Below are 23,334 nucleotides of genomic sequence, written 5' to 3' on the forward strand. Positions count from 1 at the left end.
CAGTACCCGTGAGCCATACTGGCATCCTCCTGGACTTAGTGGTATCTTTCCTCCTTTTGGGTATACAATCTAACTGGGCTTCTAGTAACCCCTGCTAACTTGGCAAAGAGGCACCTTTTAACTTGGTGATTCTCTCTGTTTAGCAGGGGGAGAGTAACTGGCCCTATCCACCGCCAGCACAGTACCTCCAGTGACTGTTGCTGGTGTCTGTCTTATGTTTCTTTTTAGATTGTGAGCCCTTTGGGGACAGGGAGCCATCTTATTTATTTGTTATTTCTCTGTGTAAACCTCCCTGAGCCTTTTTTGGAAGGGCAGTATAGAAATCGAATTAATAATAAATAATAATAATAATAATATTGTGGTTTTGAGTAAACTCTATGCACTCTGGAGCAAAGTGACTCTAATGGTAATGGTAAAGGTGTGTGTGTGTGGGCGTGGGGTAGCTAAAGAAAGCGGCCTCCATCGGCCTCTGTACCTTTAGAAGAGGCAGCAGTGAGGGCTCCTCCAAGGCCCTGCCGGCCTCCCAAATGATATCCTGGGCATGTGCAGAGGCCCAAACTGGGCTGCAGCCAGCTGGGGCTGTCATTTGGGAGGCTGGCGGGGGGCTTGGAAGAGTGCCTCCACCGCTTCTCCACCATTTCGCCTCCTCCTCCTCTAAAGGTATGGAGGCCACTTTCTTTAGCTACCTCCCACCTGCACCACCTATACCATTAGGATTAGGGATGCCCTTTAATTGTAAAGGGAAATACTTTATAAGTATGCCCAAGCTGGCCCATGAACCAGCTCAGCCCGGTTCAGCTGAGCCAGGCTGGGTTGATTTAATCTGGGCCAAATTCAAACTGACCCGACTGAACGGCCAGCTCTCACACCCCTGCTGGAAGGTTAGGTAGCTACTGTGGCCAGGAATGGTTTGGGGTTTTTTAATACACTTTGGCTCATACATCATCAGCAGCTACTTCTAAATAAGGATGATCTGGCCACTTTTATACTTATCTTGGCAATCTGCAGGAAGGATTATTAAGACAAGTTCTCTGGGGGGCTTCCTTTACAAGTGGTTGTAAGGTAAAGTGTGCCATCGAGAGAGCCCCTGTGGTTGTCTCTGGGAGAATACAGGAGGGGTTTACTATTGCCTCCTCCTGTTCAGTATGAGATGATGCCTTTCAGCATCTTCCTAAATTGCTGCTGCCCAATATAGGTGTTTTCAATAGTCTGGGAAATATATCAGCGGGGATTCGAATCAGCAACCTCTGGCTTGCTAATCAAGTCATTTCCCCGCTGCACCATTAGGTGGCTACACATGGTTGTAATACATTTTAAATAGGTCTGTTCGGAATGCAACAGCCCATTTGATAACTGGAGTAAGCCATAGGAAAATATTACACCACACAACTAGTTTCTGGGTACAATTTAAGGTGCTGGTTTTGAGCTTTTAAAGATGCAGTTAGACTATCAGCAAACACCTCATTTGCTTTCCCCATGCACTAAGAACATGCAATAAGACCATGGTCCCCGTTTTGAGTGCAGGGCTAACTTCATCTGAAGTTAGCCCAAGGGACAGAGTCCTCTCAGTGGTGCTTGTCTTATGGAGCTCCATTCCCAGAGAAGTTCAACAAGCCTGCTTGATTATGAAGACTGTTTTAATCCCATAGGCCTGTGAAAAGTAATTGTGATTCAGTCTTTCTCCGGTTTTATTGACTAAAGTACATGGCTGCTATGGATTTTATCATCATAACCATACTGCTTTTTGATTTTTTTAAAAATATGTTTTACTTCATTGATTTTATGTTTTGTAAGCTTCCTAGAGAGTTTTTGAACGCTATGTTTGGTGGTGTGTTTATACATTTCAAAAACAAATATATCTAAAATCGTAAAAATACAGTGGCTGCACTTAATCCACTTGGCTGTGAGACATTCAGGAGAACAATGTGAGAATATGATGTGAGAAATGCAGAACAATGTGAGGAGTAGTGACTGTTGCTTGTTTCTATCCTGTTTCTTTTTTAGATCGTGAGCCCTTTGGGGACAGGGAGACATTTTATTTATCTATCTATCTATCTATCTATCTATCTATCTATCTATGTAAACTACTTTGGGAACTTTTGTTGAAAAGCAGTATATAATTATTTGTAGCTGTAGTAATAATAGGAGAACAATGTATTACAGTGACATATTGATTATCTAAAACTAGTTTTAAAAAGAAGATAATGCTAGATAAGTCAAGGAAAAAACTCATATGAGTGGTTCATTTTAAAAGCACTGAATTAAAACTAGGAAGTAGCATTAAAACGGATGTTCAGCTATGATAAATTCAATATATTGATCTGTTTATGCATAGTTAAAAGCAGGAGTGGATCCAGCAGGAAATTACAGGGAGGAGGGCAATAGGATTTCCTCTGCATAATTCCTCCCCCCCCCCCACATAAAAATATTGGAGCTTGGATTTTATTTCTCTTGCAAATGTACTATGCCAGGGGTGTCAATTTCCCAATTATCCCAATTTCTTAGAATTTAAAGACACCCACACATTTCATTGGCAAGGGAGTTTTAAAAATGAGTTTCTTGTGATCTGATTTGCAAAGCCTTATTTTGAAGCAAGTATGTAAAAACAGACTTTTGGTGGGGGAGTAGAAATGCTAAATTGTCATTTTACCCATTTGTGAAGTTATTTTCAAGAAGTTGGGGTATTTTAGCAATAGCAATAGCAATAGCACTTACATTTATATACCGCTCTATAGCTGGAGCTCTCTAAGCGGTTTACAATGATTTAGCATATTGCCCCCAACATTCTGGGTACTTTTAGTCCATATTAAGACCACCTTAATGCGTAAGTAAAATAACTTAAGAACAAATATCTTACCAAACTTGAGCAAATGTGTTTCAGTGTTAAAACATCATTCTCAATGCTTTATCTCAAACAACTGGAAACTCTTGAGCTTAAATAAAACAATTGAAAATAAATAACCAATCCAAAAACAGGGCGTGGGGGAGGAGGTGATGACACTACAGGACATTTTTTAAAAACCCTTTTATAGACCTATGAATTTCATTGCCTCTTTCATTTCTTCCCTAACATTAAGGGTTGGCTGCAGCTGTTCAATGTGCATGGCTTCTTTAATCTTACACTTAACTGTATTACTTTCTGTAGCAAAAATAAACTCCTCCTTCATGTTTTTCCTTCGTATTTATTTTATTTATTTGATTTATATACCGCCCAGGGTTTCAACCAGTTTTTATTATGTTGCATGTCTGCCAAATGCTCTTTATACCTTTATAGCAGGGTCTTCCTATCTCCCTGACGTAAAAGTCCTCACATTCCAGACTTGCAATTTTATGCACTGTTCCTTTAATTTGGCAACTACTCTCTTCCTTCTCACAAATCAAACAATCCCCTCTCTCACACATTTACTGTCATAAAGCCTAGACCTTAACAGGTACTGCTTCAGATGCATTGGTGTTGTACAGTGTTTACCAGGTGAGTTTGTCTGTCACATAAGGAACTTTGAGTATAATTAACTTTTTCTCAAATTTTGTATTCTTAGATTGATTCATAGGGACCTTATAACCATTCCTTCTGACTAATTCTTCAGCTTTCTTCTTGGGAAACTCCACCTGCTCATTAGATGAGACTCCCACAGCTCTCTGAATAACATTCTCACTAACTGCTCTTTAATCACCTGAGGGTGTGCTGAGTTAACTGATCATTATTAACTGTTTCTTAGCTGGTTTCCTGTACTGTCTGGCCTCAGTGCTACCTTCTTTAAGTTGTATTTCTATATCCAGGAATGGTAGCCATCTTTGATCATTTGTTGTTCTCTTGTCAATTTTACACTTCCTGATCTATTCAGCTCCTTATACACATGATCCATATGATCTGTAGTCTCTATAATAGAATATCATCAATATATCTCTTGTATTGTATGATGCCCATGTTTAGACACACATTAATTTCATGAACTTTACATTGTTCCTTATGGAATACATGGGGATGAACATTTTGTTCTTATAATAATGACTAGAGTTAGGATCAGATTTTGATTAAAGCATCCTATTCATCTGTGAATGATGCTTATGGTAACTTCAAGCAAATGGCAGTGTCATGGGTCAGTCAGATCAGGCACTGGCTGAGGGTCCACAGTGCCAGAGATGGCTGACCTAGCTTGCCCAGCCCTAAACCCCCCATTATTAGTGACAGTAGTGGCATGAGTTGACTGAAAGACTCATGCTACTGTTGTGCTTCTAGGGGACACTTATAATTCTAAGTGGGAGAAAAAGAAGCCATTGTGTAAGTTTCTTGGCCAATAGATTTATGTGGTGGCTCACACAAGCCACAGATCCCTGACTTTTTAGTCTTCTTGGATGAAGCATCCCAGGGTGGTGGTTACCTCCTAGGGTGGTGACTATGATGGCATGCTGACTTCCCTGGGTCTGTTAGGGCTGGTAGTGCTGAGTCATGCTGGTTATTTATTTATTTATTTATTTATTGAATTTATCTACTGCTAGGGATATGCGGACCGATTAGGGAGTTCAGTTCAGGGGTTCGGGATCGAACCGACCCCCCCCCCCGTTCTGTCCGGACCAGAACCAAACCTCCAGACAAGTCCGTGAATTTATTTTTATTTTATTTTGTTTTTTAAAAAATGAAATAAACCCTGTAGCCCATTTGGGGGGCTTCCTGTAGGCTGTGGGCGGGGGTCCTCAAAGGTTCCCCACCGTGGCCAGGTCAAAAGGCCTCTTTTTGGCCTGTTCGGGCCTCATAACTATGTGCGGCAGCCATTTTGGCCACCGTGCATGAGTAAATGGTCTCTGCTAGGCCTGGCATGGCCCACGACCTCACAGAGGTCATTTATGCAAGCACAGTGGCCATTTTGTTTTTTCAAAAATGGCTACCGCACATGTGCAAATGACCTCTGTGAGGCCGTGGGCCATGCCAGCCTTGCAGAGGTCATTTACGCACATGTGGCAGCAGCCAAAATGGCCACCGCATGCAGAGGCCTTTTTACCCGGCTATGGCAGTGATTTCAGAGGCCGGCGGGGGAGGAGGAACCTTTGTGGACACCCCCCCCCCATGGCCTACAGGAAGCCCCCAGAAGGGGCTACAGGTTTTTTTAAAAAAATTAGAATTTTAAAAAAGTTCCGCAAACCCCCCCCCCCCAATGGGGGCAGGGGTTCGATGCGGGCCAGACCGAACTTGGCCGGTCTGGTTCGAGTCCAGTCCAGACTCAAACCAAACTGGGTCAACCAGTTCCATGCACACCCCTATCTACCGCCTAGTATAAAAATCGCTAGGCAGTGTACAGAATTAAAACATAAAATATACCACATTTAAAATTCATAAAAAGATAAAGATCAGATAAAAACACATTAAAGACATTAAAATTTAAAAACACAATCTCAGTTGAAGGCCTGGAAAAACAGGTATGTCTTCAGGGTTCTGGTAATGTTCTTCTTCTCTTCTGAGGAGGTCTCATCTGATTCTAGTTCTGGATACAGACAGATCTTGACACATGGCTAGTGCTATTGGATGCGTGCATCACAGGTAAAACCTAACTACGATTCCCAGGAGGGCAATACCATACATAATGTAATATGTTTTTGATATAAACTGCCCCGAGCCATTTTTGGGAGGGTGGTATATAAATCGAATGAATGAATGAATGATAAATAATGTTATATAATAATGTGCTCAGTACTTCTGACATAAATGTGCCAACATTAAAATCCAGGTGACAACTTTCAGAAAACAGATGAGCTTTTAGCAAATGTCCACTGAGAATGTTTGTAAATATTGAGGTGATTCCAAGTTGAACTTAGGGAAGCCTGCCTATCACCAAGTGAGAGTTTCTGAATCTCTGTGACAGAAATACGTGTGTGTGTGTGTGTGTATGTGTGTGTGTTCAGGGGAAACAAAACAAGATGATGTGTTAAGGCACCATATTAATGGCGGGCTTTTAACACTGTTTGCATAAAACCACTGCAGTGACACTGCTTTGTGGATCTGTTAAACTAAATATTAATCTGGAGAATAAACCAGAACAAAAGTCCTGAACAATGAAATAAAAGTTGGTCAACTTGGAATATTTGGGAGCAACTACAGTATAAACTCTCAACAGTACTGAGTGTCATAGTACAGTTGAATCCAGTGGAACTTACTCACAAGTAAATGTGCATAAGTTTCATTGTTAGTTGTGATGCCTATTGTATTGATTTGCAAAAAGACATCTTGGAATGTTTGTTGCAATGAACATCCTTGTAACTGACAACAAAACAACATACTTGCTTACAACATAATGTCTCACATGTTCCACAGTGTTAGAAGGGTAGAACAGGAGCTGTATCCTTGCAAAAGGCTGTTTTGAAGCTCTGGCAGTGTGGTGCCGAGCAGGCCAACACACACAGAGGGGAGGGGTAGTGATTTTTGCTGAACTTTCCTCCCTCTAAAAAGTGCTATTTGGGTGCCAGGAATATATCCCTGAAGGCTGCATGAATCTCAGACATATTCCTGGCAGCCAGATAGCACTTTAAGAGGGAGATCAGTAAAACTGTCTTCCCCTCTGCATGCATTCAGCTGCTTAGCCACTCTCTGGCTGAGCTCTGAAGCAGCCTTTTTGAGGACACATCCCTGTTCCGCACTTCTAATGCTGTGGAATATGTGAGCCAGTGTCAAAATGAACTAACTTGATTACACGATGACTTGCTACTGATGCACAACTGTGTTGCATCAAAATTTGGTCTTCTTTTTATATTCTGAAACTCTGTAGGGGTTGGGGAGAGAGTTTAATGTTTTGTTGTTTTACTTCAAGTTTTCTTTGTGTTGATTTATCAAAGCATATAGTGACGTGACAGCTGTGACCAGGGAGATGGAGAGGTCTTTACCTATGAGTAAGATATTTTCAAACATAAATAGATATGTGAAAGTGCATCAAAGGACCTAAAATAAAGTCTCAAAAGTGGTATGGTGCTTTCTCAAAAAACTCTTATAGTTTCTAGATTCACTTTAAAAAATGAAGCCCTGCTGTCATCCTGCAGTGGTGTTGCAACAGATTATTATTGACTAGAATATCTGAATTATTTTGCCAAAAGAGAACTCAGCAACATTTGCATGCAGTATGAAACGGTTTTGTGAACAGAAAGGGAATTACAGTAATTGGCTAGCCTTGGCTCCCAACACTCCATGTCCCTTGAGGATTCTCACCTTTATTTTAATATCTTATTTCAGGGCCATTAAAATCATATGCTGCTGGTTCTTCTTTTTTAAGACAGCAATCAGTTGTCTAGGGTCTTCGTACACAGATCTAGATCTGGCTTTAATCTATTTAACACAATGCAGGTCTCTTTAATAAATTCCTACCACCTGTCAAAGTGTAATATCTTGCACACAAATCTATTTGGAAAGCATGCAAAATCAGGCTCTGTTTAGGTTGGTGAAAGCTTTAGAGTATGCAGACTCATTTCACGTAGACTCCATTATTTCCCAAATGCACCCAGAGATCACTCCTGAATCTCCCTCACTGTGGATGTCCATGTGCATGGCACCCCAGTAAAGCATCATTAGCATAGTGTAAATTATATGGAGGTATTCAGAATATACTATATGTATGGTAAATGAGAATGCCTTGTACAATGTGTGAAGAAATGAAACATTTATTCATGTGGCTTATTTGTGTCTTTTGTACAGGAGTCTAAAAAGGTACCTTCTGGGGTTCCTACATCTCATAACAGTCAAGATGTGAGAGTCCCACTTCCCACATGAATAGGAAATAAGTGTTAGTCCCTTGCACTTCATTTCTCCACATCTCTATATAACTGTAAAACTTGGAGAAACATTTGAATCTGAAGTGATTCTATACTAGTATGCATTCTTTTATTTGAATAAGTATTAATTGAAAGTTGATGGGGTTTTTTTTAAGTAAGTTGTCTTGAGAGAACTGAGGAAGGAGTGAATTCTCCATGAAGCCCAAGTAAGTGAAAATACTGAGTTAATGTTATGATAAAAGAAGGCTTGGATGGAATGCGAAATGTGTCTGACTAGTGTGGTATGCAACGTTTCTTCTTGCAATATTATAGTCAAAGCAAGGCATGTTTTTGGGATGGCAGCAGAAGCCAGATGGGAATAGACATCACTGAGGACTTTGCTCATCTTTTGTTAATCAAACTAAGAGTCGGAGCCTGGAACTGGCTTTGTTCCTAGAATTCCAGATGGCAGCTGTGGCCAGTAGTAGTTCTTATCTTTCCTTAACTTATTTACCAGTTGCTATTTCTTTGTAAATATGGCAGTTATCATTCATTATTTTGGATCCTCAAAGACTGACTATGATGATGAACTTTGCTTTTGTCAGAGAGTGTTCAAAAGATGCTGCTGGTGCAGAATGCTATGCCCCACTTCTTGAGAGGAACTGGAAAGCAGCAGCAGCAGCAATAACAACAACTATTTATATATCACTTTTCAACAAAAGTTTCCAAAGTGGTTTACACAGAGAAATAAATAAATAAGATGGTCTCCTGTCCCCAAAGGGCTCACACTCTAAAAAGCAAATATATGCATATGGCCCTTTGAGTACTCTGGCTGCCTATTATAACACTTACTCAGAGAAACAAATTACAGACATGAAACAGCACCACCTATTGGTTGGAGATGTTGCTTATAAAATTACACTGTTGACTTTTGGTGCAGCCAATGTGCTGATGCTTACATATATCAATCAATCTTTATTATGGTCATAGACCAGCATAAAGTATTAGGGGTGATTACATATTAAAAGCCTAGGGGTGTACAATGAAAAACTATGATAAAAGACTATAAGAATCAGAAGTATTTTTTAAAAAAAACTGTCTGTCTAAGAAAACAAGACCGCAAACTAAATGACCCTTAATGACTGAGATCTAAGAATTGCAGTTAACAGTACAAATATTTGCATCATAAAAACATCATTAAAAAGAAAGGCATAAAAGAGAGAAGCAAGAATGCATTAAAAAGTTATATGCAAAACGTGGAGACTTATAAAATCATACAAGGGTAACTATAGACATAGTAAGAGTTTTAGTAATTTAGGGCGAGGTAAAAAACCAAGAAGCTGTGGGACTATAGAACTATAGGAATGCTGGGCTGCCATGAAGCGCTCTGTCTGAGGCAGCTGGCAAAAGTGTGTTCAAGTTAGTCTATCAAGTTGAGTGATGGAAGTCATCATCCGCCGGATTTTAATCGCTACCATGAAGAACCTTGCAAGTGGTGGTGGGATTGCTATCAGAAAGCAGTAAAGAGGTGTAAAATTGGTCCATATTATTAGGATAGTTATGTAATAATGATAGAATGAAGGTGGCACGAATGTCCCGGTAATACAAACACTGAAGAAGGACATGCCCTGTTGTTTGTACTTGCCCTGCATCTGAGAGGCATTGACATTCCAATAATGGAATCTTCCTATATCGTCCCTCAAGCACAGCTGAGGGAAGAACATGGCAATGCACCAACATGAAGGCCCTCCTGTGCTTTAGACCTTCAAGTTCCAATGGGTATGCCCCAGGAGAGGTAATATACCGAAGTCCTTCACTGATGAAAAAGTTCGGGGCGTTGCCTATATCAGATTGTTGTTCTGTCTGTAATACGCTGTTTGAGAAGTACCTTGGCTGGATCATAGCCCACGTTAACTAAGAGAGATGGGGATAGGCCCAGGGACAATATTTTAGAGGATAGGCCCAGGGACATAATTGACTGCTTCCAGCTGGATTGGAAGTCCTTGCTCGTGGGGGGGGGGGGCAAGGCCTACGGGACTGAGAGATAGTCTAAGCCAAGTATAGGGATGTGCATGAATCAATTTTTTCTGATTCAATTTGTACCTGAATTGAATCACCCCTGATTTGTTTTGGGTCCGAATCTGGTCAGCTGGCCACAAATCCACAAATCTCCCAAAACGGGTAGATTCGGGTACAAATCGTTTTGTACCCAAATTGATTGGCACAAAAAGCAGGCGCAGGCAATGATTCTCTCTGATTTCCTCAATCAGGAAAGCAGGAACAAAAAGCAGAGAATCCACTCCAGGTGGCAGGCAGGCAAGGCAAAGCAAAGCTCCTCTGGCACTCTCTCTCTCTCTTTCCCTCCCTCCCTCCTCCCACAAGGCAGGAAGGCAGAATGGTGGCTGGCTTCCTCCTTAAGAACATTTGAAAATCTCTCCTCTGAACTCCCACCATCCTTGTCCCTTCTTTGACCCTTCCCCTAGCCAATGCTGGGTCAGTCACACCTGGCAACACAAGGTCTGAATGGAAATGAGCCAATCTGGAACCAAGGGGGAATCGCCAGCCAATCATTGCACACTGTAAGTCACCAATCTGAAGCTTGGGAGGGTGGTATTTTCAAAAAGAAATTCCTGACACAAAATGGAGACAGCAAGAGAGATAGCCACAAAATGGAGGTCCGGATCTACGCATTTTTCAGGTCCCAAACATGGGCGATTTGTTTTGAACCCAAATCTGGCCAGCTAGCACGGGGTGATTTGTTTTGTCCACAAATCGCCCCAAACAGGTAGAATTGATTCACACATCCCTAGTTAAATATGGCATTGATTCCACACACTCCAATGGGGTGAAGTTGGGAAAGGGGCCCAGGTGAGCACCACAGAGAAGCTATGCTAGCGGCTTGGCTTCATACAATTTAAGTGCTGCAGGTATATAGTGGCCACCTCTTGTCCAAAGAAACTTAAGGATAGCAAAGGTACTCCTCTGTGCATTTAACGCTGTATAGTCCCTGTATTAATGCTGTATAATTCAACAAGAAATCTGTTCAATCTTGTGTCCTTCTATAAACCAAGTGTGGATGTTGGGCCTTTTAGCAAAGACCATAATTTTGGTTTTATGATAATTAAGTTCCAGCAGATCTTCCTTGAGCTAAGGCCCTCAATGCATGTTTAAGGCCAATGGGAGTTTAAGGCCAATGAGAGTATTGCTGCATCATCTGCATGAAGTAGGGTGGAAATATGGGCTCCTACATGTTTAGGGGGGTGGAAATCTAGGTTGTTGAGTTGGTCCACCATGGTGTTAATGTAAAAGTTAAATAATAGTGGGGCTAATATGCAGCCTTGCTTTACACACTTTTGTATATCAATGGCACTTGTGACATGTCCCTGGGGGTTGCATCTTACCTTGAGCGATGTGCCAGTGTGAAGCATACATATAAAGTATAACAGTCGCTGATCAATTGAGAAGGCCTCCAGCTTCTCCCATGATTTAACTTGCGAGATTGAGTCAAAAGCCATTTTAAAATTGATGAAGGCTGCATAAAGGGAGATTGTGTTTCATGAAGAGTATTTTTCAATAAGGTGCTGGAGTACTAGGCACTGGTCGATTGTAGATCAGCCTTCCTTGAAGCTAGCCTGTTCCTCTGCCAGCAGATTTTCTTGCTCCAGCCAGTCCCATAGTTTCCCATGCAGATATCTTGCATAGAGCTTGCTAATTGTGTTGAGCAGGCTAATGGGCCTGTAACGGATCGTTCTTTCTGCCCTTTTTGAAAAAGGAAACCATAATTACTGTCCCTTAGTCCTTAGGGATACAGCCATGTGTATCAATGAAGGTGAATAGTGAGGCCAGAATGGGGGCCCACTAATCCAGATTGTTTTTAATGGCCCCAGGTAGGATCAGGTCCTCTCCCAGGGCCTTCCCGGTTCTCAGTTGGGTGACAAGGCTCTTGCTCTTGGATGTTGTCACTGGTTTCCATGCAGTCGTGTCCTCTATAGCTTGTCCAAGGCATCTGCCTTCCTTAAAAGAGTCCTCGTAGAGTTCATGAAAGTTTTTCCCAAATCTCTGGGGGATATGACAATCTAGATGGGTTGTGCCATTGCTATGGCTGCACGTGGTGATGTGCCAGAATGCAGCTGAATCATTTGTTCAGACTGCCTGGAGGAGTCATGCCCAGTTGACTTTCATGGCTTTTTCTTTTCTTATATGCCACCAGCTGTTTGTACCTCCTCTTCTGCTGAAGGAGGTCCTTCATTGCCATTGGTCCACTGTTGGCTTTATAGACCTAGTAGGTTGTGGTGAGAGCTTTTTTAGTATTAACACAGTCTCTATCAAACCAAGGTTTGGAGTGGTGATAATGCTGTTGCAGGGGTGCACTACTTTTGTGTTTTAGGTGCTGTTGACGCTCACCGACTAGGATGCTGTTAATCTCCAAAGGTGTGCCAGGGGGCTCAGCTGTTATCAGGGCCAGTTGGAGATGCTGAAAGCGCTCTGAGGCAAGCAGCCCAGTTATCACTTGATCAAGTTGGGGAGTCCATTTGACATGACAAAGGGCTTTCCCTACCAAGAATACTGGGAGTTATGCTTACATATAAATGCTTAAATGATCTGGACCTAGGATATTTTAGAGACCGTATTTTTCTATGTAAGCTGTCTTGCTTATTAAGTTCCCAAGAGGTAGCGTTTCTAAGTTGGCATGTCCAGGTAAGTGAACTCAGCCATGATGCAGTTCAAGGCCATCATTTTCTTTGTTTCATAAGTTTTAAAAGATTTAGTTGGAACATAATCTCAACTTGTATTTTGTTTGGTAATGTCTTTTTTATTGTTGTGGAGGATACGATTTCAGTTTCTAAATACAGAAAAGTGTTTAAATAATCTCTCTTCTAATTTACTGCACATATGAGCTAGAGAGTTCTTAAAGGATCTTTATTCACTTTAAGGTGTAAAATGTGAGGGTTAAAAAAGGCTGAAACATCAACTCAGCTCACCAACAAACTAGAAATGTGTTTATATCTAAACATGGTTGGTAGGTAGGCAGATAATGTTAGAGGACCTATATTTTTTTCATTCATATATAGCAAATGCAAGAGAAATGTGCAGGAGCTTGTGTTGTGTATATGTGAGGGAACCTGAGAATGTGTGGCAACGAAGTAGAGCTGAATGAAAAATATGACTTAAGAAAAATATGAGGAAATGCAAGTTAAGTAGGGAAATTAAAGTACATGTTTTAATCCGATAACTCTATTTGTTTTTACAGCTCAGCTTCATCACTTGTCATTTGTTTTTTTTTGTGTCTATCTTGTCTGCTGTTTGTATGTCTGTATGCAATGTAGCTGCCTCAGGTGATGATTTTACACACACACACACGGAATAATTATTAGACAACAAATTGATTTGTTTTGGGAATGAGGTTGTGGGGAGGGATGATTTTTTTTAAGTGGCTGTGGAAAGGGGCAACTTAAACTATTATGCACAAGTGAAAATTAAATACACTAGCAGTAATGAATGACTGGAGAAACTGACTAAAACTATGGAGGCAGTAGTTCTGTGGCATAGAATTCCATAGATTAATTATGTGCTGTGTGAAAAAACACTTCCTTTTGTCGGTCCTGAATTTCCCAACCTTCAGTTTTATGGGATGATCCCTGGTTCTAGTGTTGTGAGAGAGGGAGAAAAAATTATCTCTGTCCATTCTTTCTACTCCAAGGGCAGATCTTATCAATGGGCGAAGTGGGCAGCACTTACCTTAAATTTCTCAGTCAGCCATGTTGTCTCTGCCTCCATTTTGTGTGCCTACTGCCTTCCTCTGTTGTTCCCTGCTATTCTTGCCTGCAGCTGCTTTACGAGTTGTGAGGTAGGCAACAGTAGCACCAACCTCAAAGAACAAATGAAAAGCCTCAGATCTTTAAAAAAAATAGTAATGTTAATAAAGCAGGAGCCAGTAAACCTGCTCACTTTGGTTTCTGCAAAATGGGTAGTCCTAGGAACACCCTATAAACCAGTCCTGCTCAACTTGTGTCCCCCAGCTGTTTTTGAACTACAACTCCCATAATCCTCAAACACAGTGGCCAGTTGCCAGGGATTATGGGAAAAGTAGGCCAACATTTGCAGGAGTGCTGAAATTGAACAGCCCTGCTATAAACCAATCAGAGAAGGACTAGGCTTGTATTCCAGACTGTTGTGCTAGTGCAATATTTATGCTAGCGCAATATACAACCTGTGGCATGCCTCATATGTCTTGCAGGGAAATTTGTGCAATTGTACAATTCCAAAAATCCCTGTGATTTAGTACAGTTATGCAATCTTATGGCACTAGTACAACTTTGTTCATTGCACAAGCACGGTGTTTATCCGGATGTTGTCCCTTGTCTATAGAAAGTCCTCCTAGCCACCACAATTAACTTGAAAATTGTAGGATGAGAGAAACCTTGATCCTGGATTCCATCCCTGATCTCTTACTGTTTGACCCCTGTCTTCTTGTTTGTCTCCCCTGACTTACAGCTTGCTGAATGATTCTGGTCAGCCCACCTGGTCCACAACCCTGGCTTTGACTGACTCTCATTTTCCCCGTTCCTCAGTTCCTTCCTGATTGCCTGCTGGACCCTCTCATTCCTTACCTTGAACATTGCAGCACTAAAGCTCAGTTAAAAGCCCGTAACTTGTTCACACTTAATTAGATGCTTGCAGTGTGCTGGTCTCTAACTTGCTGGCAAATGTATTTCTGTCTATAACCAATCAAGGTTTGTCAAATTGAATATGAAGGAAAACACCAAGCAACCTATTTCTGTATTTAAATAGTTTGAACCATACTTGTAGACCTCAAAGAAGCTAGAATGTTTGATCCACAGGTTGAAATCATCAGCTCTTATAAACTCTAGTCCATGCACACTTAATTTATAATACAAGAAAGATAGTGCTGGGCTGAGAGCCAGATTTCTCATCTTCAAAACCCAGTGCTTACTTTTTTCTCTCAAGTCTATTAGTCTGGTTCAATGAAATCTCTGTAAAGCTTAACTCACAACTTCTTAAAATGCTGCAATACTTGCAGCCTGATCCTATGCAGAGTTACGCATGCCTCAGCCCATTGCAATGAATGACTGAGGCTTATCCTAATTTGCTTAGGTTTGTAGGCATAGTTTAGGAGATTCAATTACATTAAGAAGCTTCCTTTAAAATGTAAATGAGTGCTGCTGGATAGGGACAGTGCTTCATAGGGACAGTGTTCTACACAGGGCGAAACGAAATGTAACATTAATTACATAATTGGCCCTTTTTTGTGTTCCTATTTTGAACTGTAAATAGCAGCCACAGGAAGCCCAATTGGAAATATGCTGAAAGAGGGTTTTTAACCCTTTATCTCTGTGCTGAGATCCTAATAAGAATTCACCCTCCTGCTTTTAATATTTGTCTTGGAATGTGAACAGCCATTGGTGCCAGTCAGTTTCCCTCCTAAAGGCAAATGGCAGCTGTGGAGGAGGGCCATTTTTCTTGTGACCATGGTGTAGGGTAAAAGGTTAAAAGATCTTGCCACAGTTCAAATCAACTCATCTTATGCAGCTAATATTTACATTTTTAAATGAACATGCAGGGCCGATTGTGTGATTGATATAATGTCTAGTTTAGCCCTTGGAAACAAGAACTAAGCAAAGAAGAGGTAAGACAGGAATTCTGAACTAATCTCAGCTTCTAGAATAATTTTAAACATTGGTTAAGGACCCAACATTTTAAAAAGACAGACTGGAGTCATTTGGTTTGGTTTATAGAAACTCATTCTCTATGAAGTTCATGGTATGACTTGTCCCTATCTGGCCCACTTCACAAATTAGAATTGTATTCTAAATTCTGAGGAGGGAGAGTTGTCTGGAAAACAAATGTCACTTATCTAAAGGAAATCACGAGAATTTGCATTAATGGATATTATTTGTGCTACAGTTGGTCTACTCTTATCATACACCAGGGCTGTTCTCACAATGATCTTTAGGGTAGAAGATGCCTGTGATAATCGTGATAATTCTGCAAGCAAGGTCGAAGGAGGGAGAAATGATTGTCTTTGAGTTCAGTAGAGAGGTGGGCTGTGCAGGTTGATCATGTGGTAGCAAGCATGAATTGTCCCCTTTGCTAAGCAGGGTTCACCCTGGTTTGCATTTGAATGGGAGGCTACATGCATGAGCTCTATAAGATATTCCTTAGGCGATAGGGCCGCTCTGGAAAGAGCATCTGCATGCTTGCATGTAGAAGGTTCCAGGTTCCCTCCCTGGCATCTCCCGAGATAGGGCTGAAAGATACTCCATGGTGTAGACAATATTGACCTAGGGTCCGATTCGGTATAAGGCAGCTTCCTGTGTTCCTCTGTACTTCTCTTCCACCCTCATTCTGGAGCTTAGTAGAGGTTCTGGGCTCCATCCCAAATTAGGATCAGAGGCTTTTTCTACCCCAATGTCGGTTGTGAGAACAATCCTACGGTGTGCTAGGAGAACAAAAATATTAACAGAACAGTGATATTTTACTTTCTAACTGTCCCAATTTATCTGCTACAGCCATGTTGTCCAGAGTCCAGTTGTGGGGGGAAATTCACCTTCCAATCACTCAAAGCTTAATTTTGAAACAAGCTACTCTGTTTCTTTGTTTTTTGCACTATACAAGTTTTTGTTAGCTAAAGGTGAAACCCTGAAAGTGGCATTACAAAGGAAGAGCTGACTGAAATGGTATATAAACATATTAAATTGGTTTTAAAAAACCAGCTTCTGGAGTGTTGACTTGAACCAGTTAATGTTTCCAGGTTCAGTTCAAGGTGCTGATTTTAAAGCCCCATAAATACTAGCATCAGAATCTCTCAAGAATTGCCTTCCTCCATATAAGCCTGCCTAACAGGTTTGTTCACATTCTGGGGCCATGCTTCAGGTCCCACTGCTGAAATACAATGGGTGTGACCACTTGAAACAGGGTATTTTCAGCAGTGGCTCCCAAAACTTGGAATAACTTCCCAAGGGAAGTCTGTCAGGCCTCTTTGCTGCTTGCTTTTAGATGTCTGGTTTTTATCCTTTTCTAGGCTAGGGCGTGCTGGGTTCCATGGAGCCTGGAGTCAGAGCTGCCAAGAGATCAGGCCCAAGCACGACACCAGCAGGAAACAGACCAAGGACTGGTTCTCAGAGTTAAGAATTTAGAGAGCTCCCAGCATAGCAGCTATGAGGCTGAGTGCAGGGTACCCACCCAGGTATAGAAGGATGTTGTTTCCATGAGGAGTAGTTCACAACCAACCTTTGAAATATTCTTGCTTCCTGTCTCTGATTCCACCCACTCCTGCATGAGTTGTCAGAACTTTAAAGGAGCAGTGCCCTGTTTTGGAAGCACTGTCTTCAGCAAGGTAGGGAGCCTGGCAGGCTGGTTATCAGAGGTGTGCCCCTAGTCTGATGATACTGATAGGCATAGCAGAGATGGCAGAACTGATAGGGCTAGGGCTTCCCACCCTGACTCATCCCCTGATTGCCTAAAATCTCCCCCTACTGGATCTGGGGTCATGGCAGTTTTGTTTCCCCCCAGCAAGCATTTGTAAATTATCTTCCTTGGATTGCTTTTGTTTAGCCTTTCTACAACTGACATTCATACAGATGGCCCTGGTTATCTGCGGACTTGCGAATTGCGGTTTTGCGTATCCACAGGTGGGTCTTAGACACCTAGTTTCTTTAACCATGGGTAGAAAAATTGGCAAAATGTGCCTATCCACAGTGCCCAGAAATGACTTCTGATGTCATTTCCGGTTGCCATTTTACAGCAGAAAGATATTTGTGGCTGTTCTTAAAAAAACAATTGGTGAATATTCAACTGTTTGAGGGGTTTAGGGGGCTTTGTGGGAGACATGGAGACCTGAAGAATAAGGCACAGTGGTTTTCTCTTCTTATTTATGCCTCCCTTGCTTTTTGGGGGGTGGGGGTGGCTTTTTTGTTTGTTAGGAATCTAACCCCTAGATTCCCTTAGGGGTAAGGTTTTGTACTCTTATATTCGTGTCTATAGGAGAGAACGGAACCCTCAGGAATAACGGCCACCTGTGTTTCTGTTTTTTGTAGGTTTTTTGTTTACGTGTACAATTGTTAGAAAGATGGGGTAGAAACACTGAAAAGAAAATTCTTAATTAAGCTACATTGTGATAGTGGAATACACACTTCATAATATGTTTTAATTAATATTCAGGATGTGCATCCTATTTAATATATTAAAAGGGTTGGCATTAACTTGAAAATAGATAGTGTCTATCTGATAATTAGATTGAAATTGCTATTATCTAGCCCAAAAACAGGTGCAGTTGTTTTTTTTTTTTAACTATGTACTTGCCAGTTGTTTATAAAATATGCATCCTTCATGTTTCTCTAATCTGTCATTGTATTTTTACGAACAGTGAGTTGATTCTTAGAAAAGGAAAAGTTGAAGGAAATTTGATAAGGCATTAAATATTCATCTGAAGAGAAATTACAGTATAGCCTAGTGGAACAAATACCTGTTTAAAAAAACTTTGAAAGGTGATGTGTTTTGTAATCAATCATCTTTATTACAGTCCAAGACCAGCATAAGATAGAGCAGTAGAACACGATTAAAACAAATTATGAAACCATAAAATTGTTATTTTAAATTTCTACTCTAATACAATAAAGCTACAAAACAATAATAAAAAGCTGTAATACAATAAAGTAACATTGTGCTGTCGAGTCGGTGTTGACTCCTGGTGACCACAGAGCCACGTGGTTTTCTTTGGTGGAATACAGGCAGGGTTTACCATTGCCATCTCCCAAGCAGTAGGAGATGATGCCTTTCAGCATCTTCTTATATTGCTGCTGCCTATAGAGGTTCCAAACCTCAGCCCTTGCCCAGTTACTATGTAATTCTACAAAACTAAGTTCTCTAATTGCCTGCCACAACCCAGACTCCCATGGAATTGGCCTAAGGGCTGCTTTCTTAGGAACTGACAAAGTTGGAGTGGATTTGGGGCAGAAAGGGGTCTGCTGGGGCAGAACAGTGGGTTGGGTGGAAGTGCCCCAAGGGGAGCCTGCCACAACTCAGACTCCCATGGAATTGGCTGCTTTCTTAGGAATTGTGAAAGTTGGAGTGTCTTTGGTACAGATTTGGGGCAGAAAGGGGTCTGCTGGGGCAGAACAGTGGGTAAGGTGTAAGTGCCCCAAGGGGTGCCTGCCACAACCCAGACTCCCATGGAAATGGCCTAAGGGCTGCTTTCTTAGGAATTGTCAATGTTGGAGTGTCTTTGGGGCAGAACAGTGGGTTGGGTGGAAGTGCCCCAAGGAGTACCTGCCACCACCCAGATTTCAAAGGAATTGATCAAAGGATTCATTTTTGTGATTTGGGGAAGTTTGAGTGTCTTTAACCTTATTCCCAGAGGGAATACTGGTGGTTTCAGCAGCCCCATAACTGCACTTGGGGGGCACTGGTGTAGTGCTGAGCGAGTGGTGATGTAGTGCACAGAGGGTGCCAACCACCCCCGTGGATTGCTAACCCATTGGGCTACTGGGCTTTGTTGTTTCTGAGGTGTTGAGTTTAGATTCTCTAGCAAATGAAATTTTTAATGAAAAACCATGAATCCACTCTCATATGCTACCAGAGAATCTACACTCAGAATACTTCTAGAACAACAAAACCCTGTACTTCATGAGTTGGCAACCCATGTGGGTGGTTGGCACCCTATGTGCACTACATCGCCACTTGCTCTGGGCCACCCCAGTGCCCCCCAAGTGGAGTTATGGGACTGGAGAAACCTCCATTATACCCTACAAGGAAAATCTGAAAGACGCGTAACTTCATTAATTCTTTAAAAATCTGCCCTTTGCCAAATTCCTCTGAAAAAATTGTGGTAGCTTCCTTGCATGAACTGGGCACTACCACCAACCACACTCTACTCTGGGCACTACCACCAACCACACTCCACTCTCCACCCTCCCTTCCCCTGTGTGAAGCTATACCTTTCCTGAAACCTCCATTATACCCTATGTGGAAAATCTGAAAGATGCACAAACTTTAAAAATTCACCAAAAATCAGCTGTTTGCCCAATTCCTTTGAAATTTTTGTGGTAGCTTCTACTCATTGGGTACTATAACCCCCACCTACTCTTTTGGCCCATGTGACCCATTTTTATAATCTGAATTAATTTGGATTCAGATTTGGATTAATTTGGATACAAAACAAAATTGAGGTGATTCAGAAGGCTTAATTTCAGATAAAATACAAAATGGGGTTGATTTGGATTTGGTACAAATTGAAACAGAAAAAAAACATGCAACCCTACTGTGGGATGTCACGGGGTTGTGCTGGTAGTTAAATTCTAGCGGGAGAAATCCGTATGGGAGTCAATGAATCTCCGGTGGTCAGGTTGAGAGACTGGGGTTCTTGCCGAGATGGGGAGGCAGGGGTATATCTGCTGGTTCCCACCCTTTAGGCCTAGGGGGCGCTGGTGAGATACTCAGATGGTCTAGCACTTCCTTCACAGAAATCTGCTGTCTTGGGTCCAGTCCAGGGAGGCCAGCAGGACAGACCTGAGTGCTCAAGAAGAGGGTTGTTGTCCAAAGATATGCCAGTTCCCATACCCTGTAAGATGGTGGTCACCTCCACAGTTTCACGGCCTTGGGTGAGGCTATGCTGATGGGCTTCTTGATGAGGGGATGCTATAGGCAGAGGGGGTGCTGCATGGCTTTGTGTTTCATTGCTGAATGCTAAAGGGCTTGTATGAGTCATTTCATCTGTCATAGAAGTTGAATGGGGGTGGGGCATCATGGATTGGAACCGGGGGGGGGGGGGGCGGCTGTGGTGTGGACAATCTGTCTGGGGTGAGGAGAGCAGTAGCACTGTCCAGGTGTGGGTCAGAAAATGTGTTTTGCATGATGCTTAACTGTTACATTAAATATTTTGTAAACTGCAAAGGACATAATTCTCCTTTAAAAGCTGGTCTATTTGTGGCTGAATTCAGGAAAGGAAGTACAGTTCAATATGAATAAATACTTAAGTTTTGGAAATGAGCAAGCAGTAATTGATCTTGGACTTGTTTTATATCTAGATACCCTAATATTATTATATATACCTTATATACAGTATAATGCTGTGGAAATAGATCTCTTGAATGCAAAAATTCTCTCTATGCCATGTGCAGAGGTATGTGCATACTAGATTACATCAGTAACTCAAGCTTCATACCACTCCCGTGTAAAGTAGACGCTGTGGTAACAGGTGGTAATGTTCTTCATCCATTTGCCCTTCTGCATAATAGAGAGCATGACAGGAATGTGCAAAGCTGTCCTAAAGTTAGGTCTTTAGCTAAACCATTAAGAATGTAATATTTTCCACGTGGGTTGTTTGCTGAATGTTTCAGTAGCTTTTCATATTGCATCCTGCAAGACAATGCCCTGCATTCAGAAAGGAACCCAACTTTTCTTGTTAGGGTTGGTATGCTGCGGCCTGTGGCAGTGCTCTTCATTGCAATGCTCCATCAATCCTAAATGCAGCTTCCTGACTCATTGTCTACTAGGCCTGTCTGAAGCCTCAGTCAAGCCAAATACTCTGCACAACCTCCCCGTTCTGCAGAGGTGACCGTTCCAATGGAGGTTACCATTCCTATCCTACAGTGTTGTATTTTGCCCAACACCTGTGGCGCACTCCTTTAAGGGAAATTGAGCCCTTTCGAGCCCCAGCACCATCTTGGAATGCATGAGCAGAGTGCTGAGAAGGTAGACCTTCCCATTGCTTTCCCCATTTAGCTGTGTGGGGAACGTGCTGGGAAGGACTACACTTCCCAGCACTCTGTGCATGCCTTCTACGTTGGTGCTCAGGCTTGAGATGGCTCTGTTTCTCTTAATGGGGCCCTCACTGCTGGGAAAAGCATAGCACTGCATGGAGGTCAGTGCAGTGGGAAATGGATCTCACTTTGAAGGGTGGTTTTTTTGTTTTGTTTTTGTTTACCAAAATGGCCCCCACTTGAAAAAGAACAATCACTGACCTATGATTGTGCAGTACTAAACAGTAGCTGTTGTGTGTTGGGATCTCCTGTTCAGCTGTGATACTCATAATGCGGAGCAGGGATAGTGAGACATTATCATAAATCATCTTTCAAATGCATCATATTGTCATGCCTACTAAAGTTTTTAGCAGGGTGGATTGGTTTAAATAATCATCATCAATCTTTATTATACTAATAGACCAGCATAAAGTATAAGGCATAAAAGTCATACAAGTGCATAAAAGGCATAACAAGGGATGGGAGGGCATAAAAATGGATGTAAAAAGATTAAAGGACATGAGAAGACAAAACTACATAAAAGCCCATGTAATAAAACTGGATAACGGCCAGACTATAAGGCTATAAGGGGCAGTAAGAAAAAAAGGAGGAGTGTAAGTCTTTCTATTGAATCATTATTGAGTAAGCAAGTGTAGAGCCCGCCCTGAGTCACTGAGGGTCAGATTAAGGCTGATAGGACTCACTGCCTACCATCTGCCCATGAATGCTGGTCACTGTCGCCAGGGCTGACGAGGGGTGGGGGGGAAGCCGGTACAAATTACCAGGGCCGGGCAGTCTGGAATGGGACCTGCGCCTGCCCCACCACAAGGCCGAACCACTGATCTTTAAAATAATTCTAGCTGCCGTGTGTGTGGCCGTGTGTGTGTGTGAGCCGAGCACACACACACACACACACCCGTGGCGGTGGCAGGCAGAATGGGAGCGGCCACTGCACATGGCCATCTGGCCCAGTAGCCCTTGAGAACTGCAAGGCAATCCAGTGCGCCTGCGCAGTTTGAATAGATGCGATTCAAACTCGATTAAACAATCAACACTCGATTAAAGCTGCACAAGGCGCGCTGGAGCGCCTTTCAGTTTTCAAGGGCCACTGGGCCAGACAGTCAGGCTCAGCTCCCCCCATCCCCGCACATGGAGGCTAGGGTTATTTTTTAAATCAGTGGTTCAGCCTGGTGGTGGCAGCAGTGGGGGGGGGGGCTTGCGGTGGTGGCAGAGGCAGGGGGGGGGTAGTGGCAGGTGCCTGAAAAAATGTTTTTCACTGGGGCCTGAACCCACACTTGGCAGCCCTGGCTGCCACACAGAACCTGGCAACACTATATGTGATGGCAGGCTTAAAGTCAGAAAGCAGCAAGGAGCTGTAGAAATGGCTCGAACCTCCTGGACACTGGGATAGCACTGGAAGGATGAGGGAGGTGTGAATGTCTCTATAGCATGAACAGTGGAGGATGACATATTTGGTAGTTTTGATCTGCCCTGAGCCACAGGGGCATAGTCGCTCTGCAAATGGAGTTCTTCTGTAACAGCCTTCTAGCACTGTTGAAGGGAAGGCATGACAGCAAGCCAGAATGAACGCCCTCCTGTGCTTTGGAACCTCCAATTGGGTTAGGTATGCCACTGGAGAGGTAAAATATCTAAGCCCATCACTGATAAGAAATTTCAGGACCCTGCTAGGAGTGTGCAAATGTGTTCGATGTTGAACCACTTTGGTTTGACCATTTGGGGTCGAATTGACTGAACACCCCCCCCCCAATGTTCGGGGGATTTGTGAGCTTGAAATTGTTTTTAAAATACATTTACTCCCCTCAGGGGAGTTCTTGGAGGGGGG

General features: G+C 42.3%; 1 protein-coding gene and 1 long non-coding RNA gene across 11 annotated transcripts in view; one reads left to right on the forward strand and one right to left on the reverse strand.

Moving 5' to 3' along the window:
* The window catches only part of LOC128346962 (uncharacterized), a 28,177-nt gene extending 14,434 nt beyond the window's left edge, over nucleotides 1-13,743 (reverse strand). The window contains exon 1 of the long non-coding RNA XR_008317321.1: nucleotides 13,471-13,743. This is a non-coding gene — a long non-coding RNA (uncharacterized LOC128346962). The remainder of the gene's footprint in view (nucleotides 1-13,470) is intronic.
* The window catches only part of CHRM3 (cholinergic receptor muscarinic 3), a 417,691-nt gene that overhangs the window by 169,923 nt on the left and 224,434 nt on the right, over nucleotides 1-23,334 (forward strand). The window contains exon 1 of one of the 10 annotated variants that reach the window (XM_053300703.1): nucleotides 12,078-12,429. The exons of 7 other annotated variants lie outside the window; for them this stretch is intronic. The gene's annotated coding sequence lies outside the window, so the exon portion shown is untranslated. Of the gene's footprint in view, nucleotides 1-12,077; nucleotides 12,430-17,120; nucleotides 17,385-23,334 lie in introns of those variants that run through there. 2 more of the 10 variants (XM_053300773.1, XM_053300714.1) reach the window with 2 other exon arrangements.

This window comes from Hemicordylus capensis, chromosome 1 (assembly GCF_027244095.1).
Source record: "Hemicordylus capensis ecotype Gifberg chromosome 1, rHemCap1.1.pri, whole genome shotgun sequence".
In the NCBI taxonomy this organism is placed as follows: Eukaryota; Metazoa; Chordata; class Lepidosauria; order Squamata; family Cordylidae; genus Hemicordylus; species Hemicordylus capensis.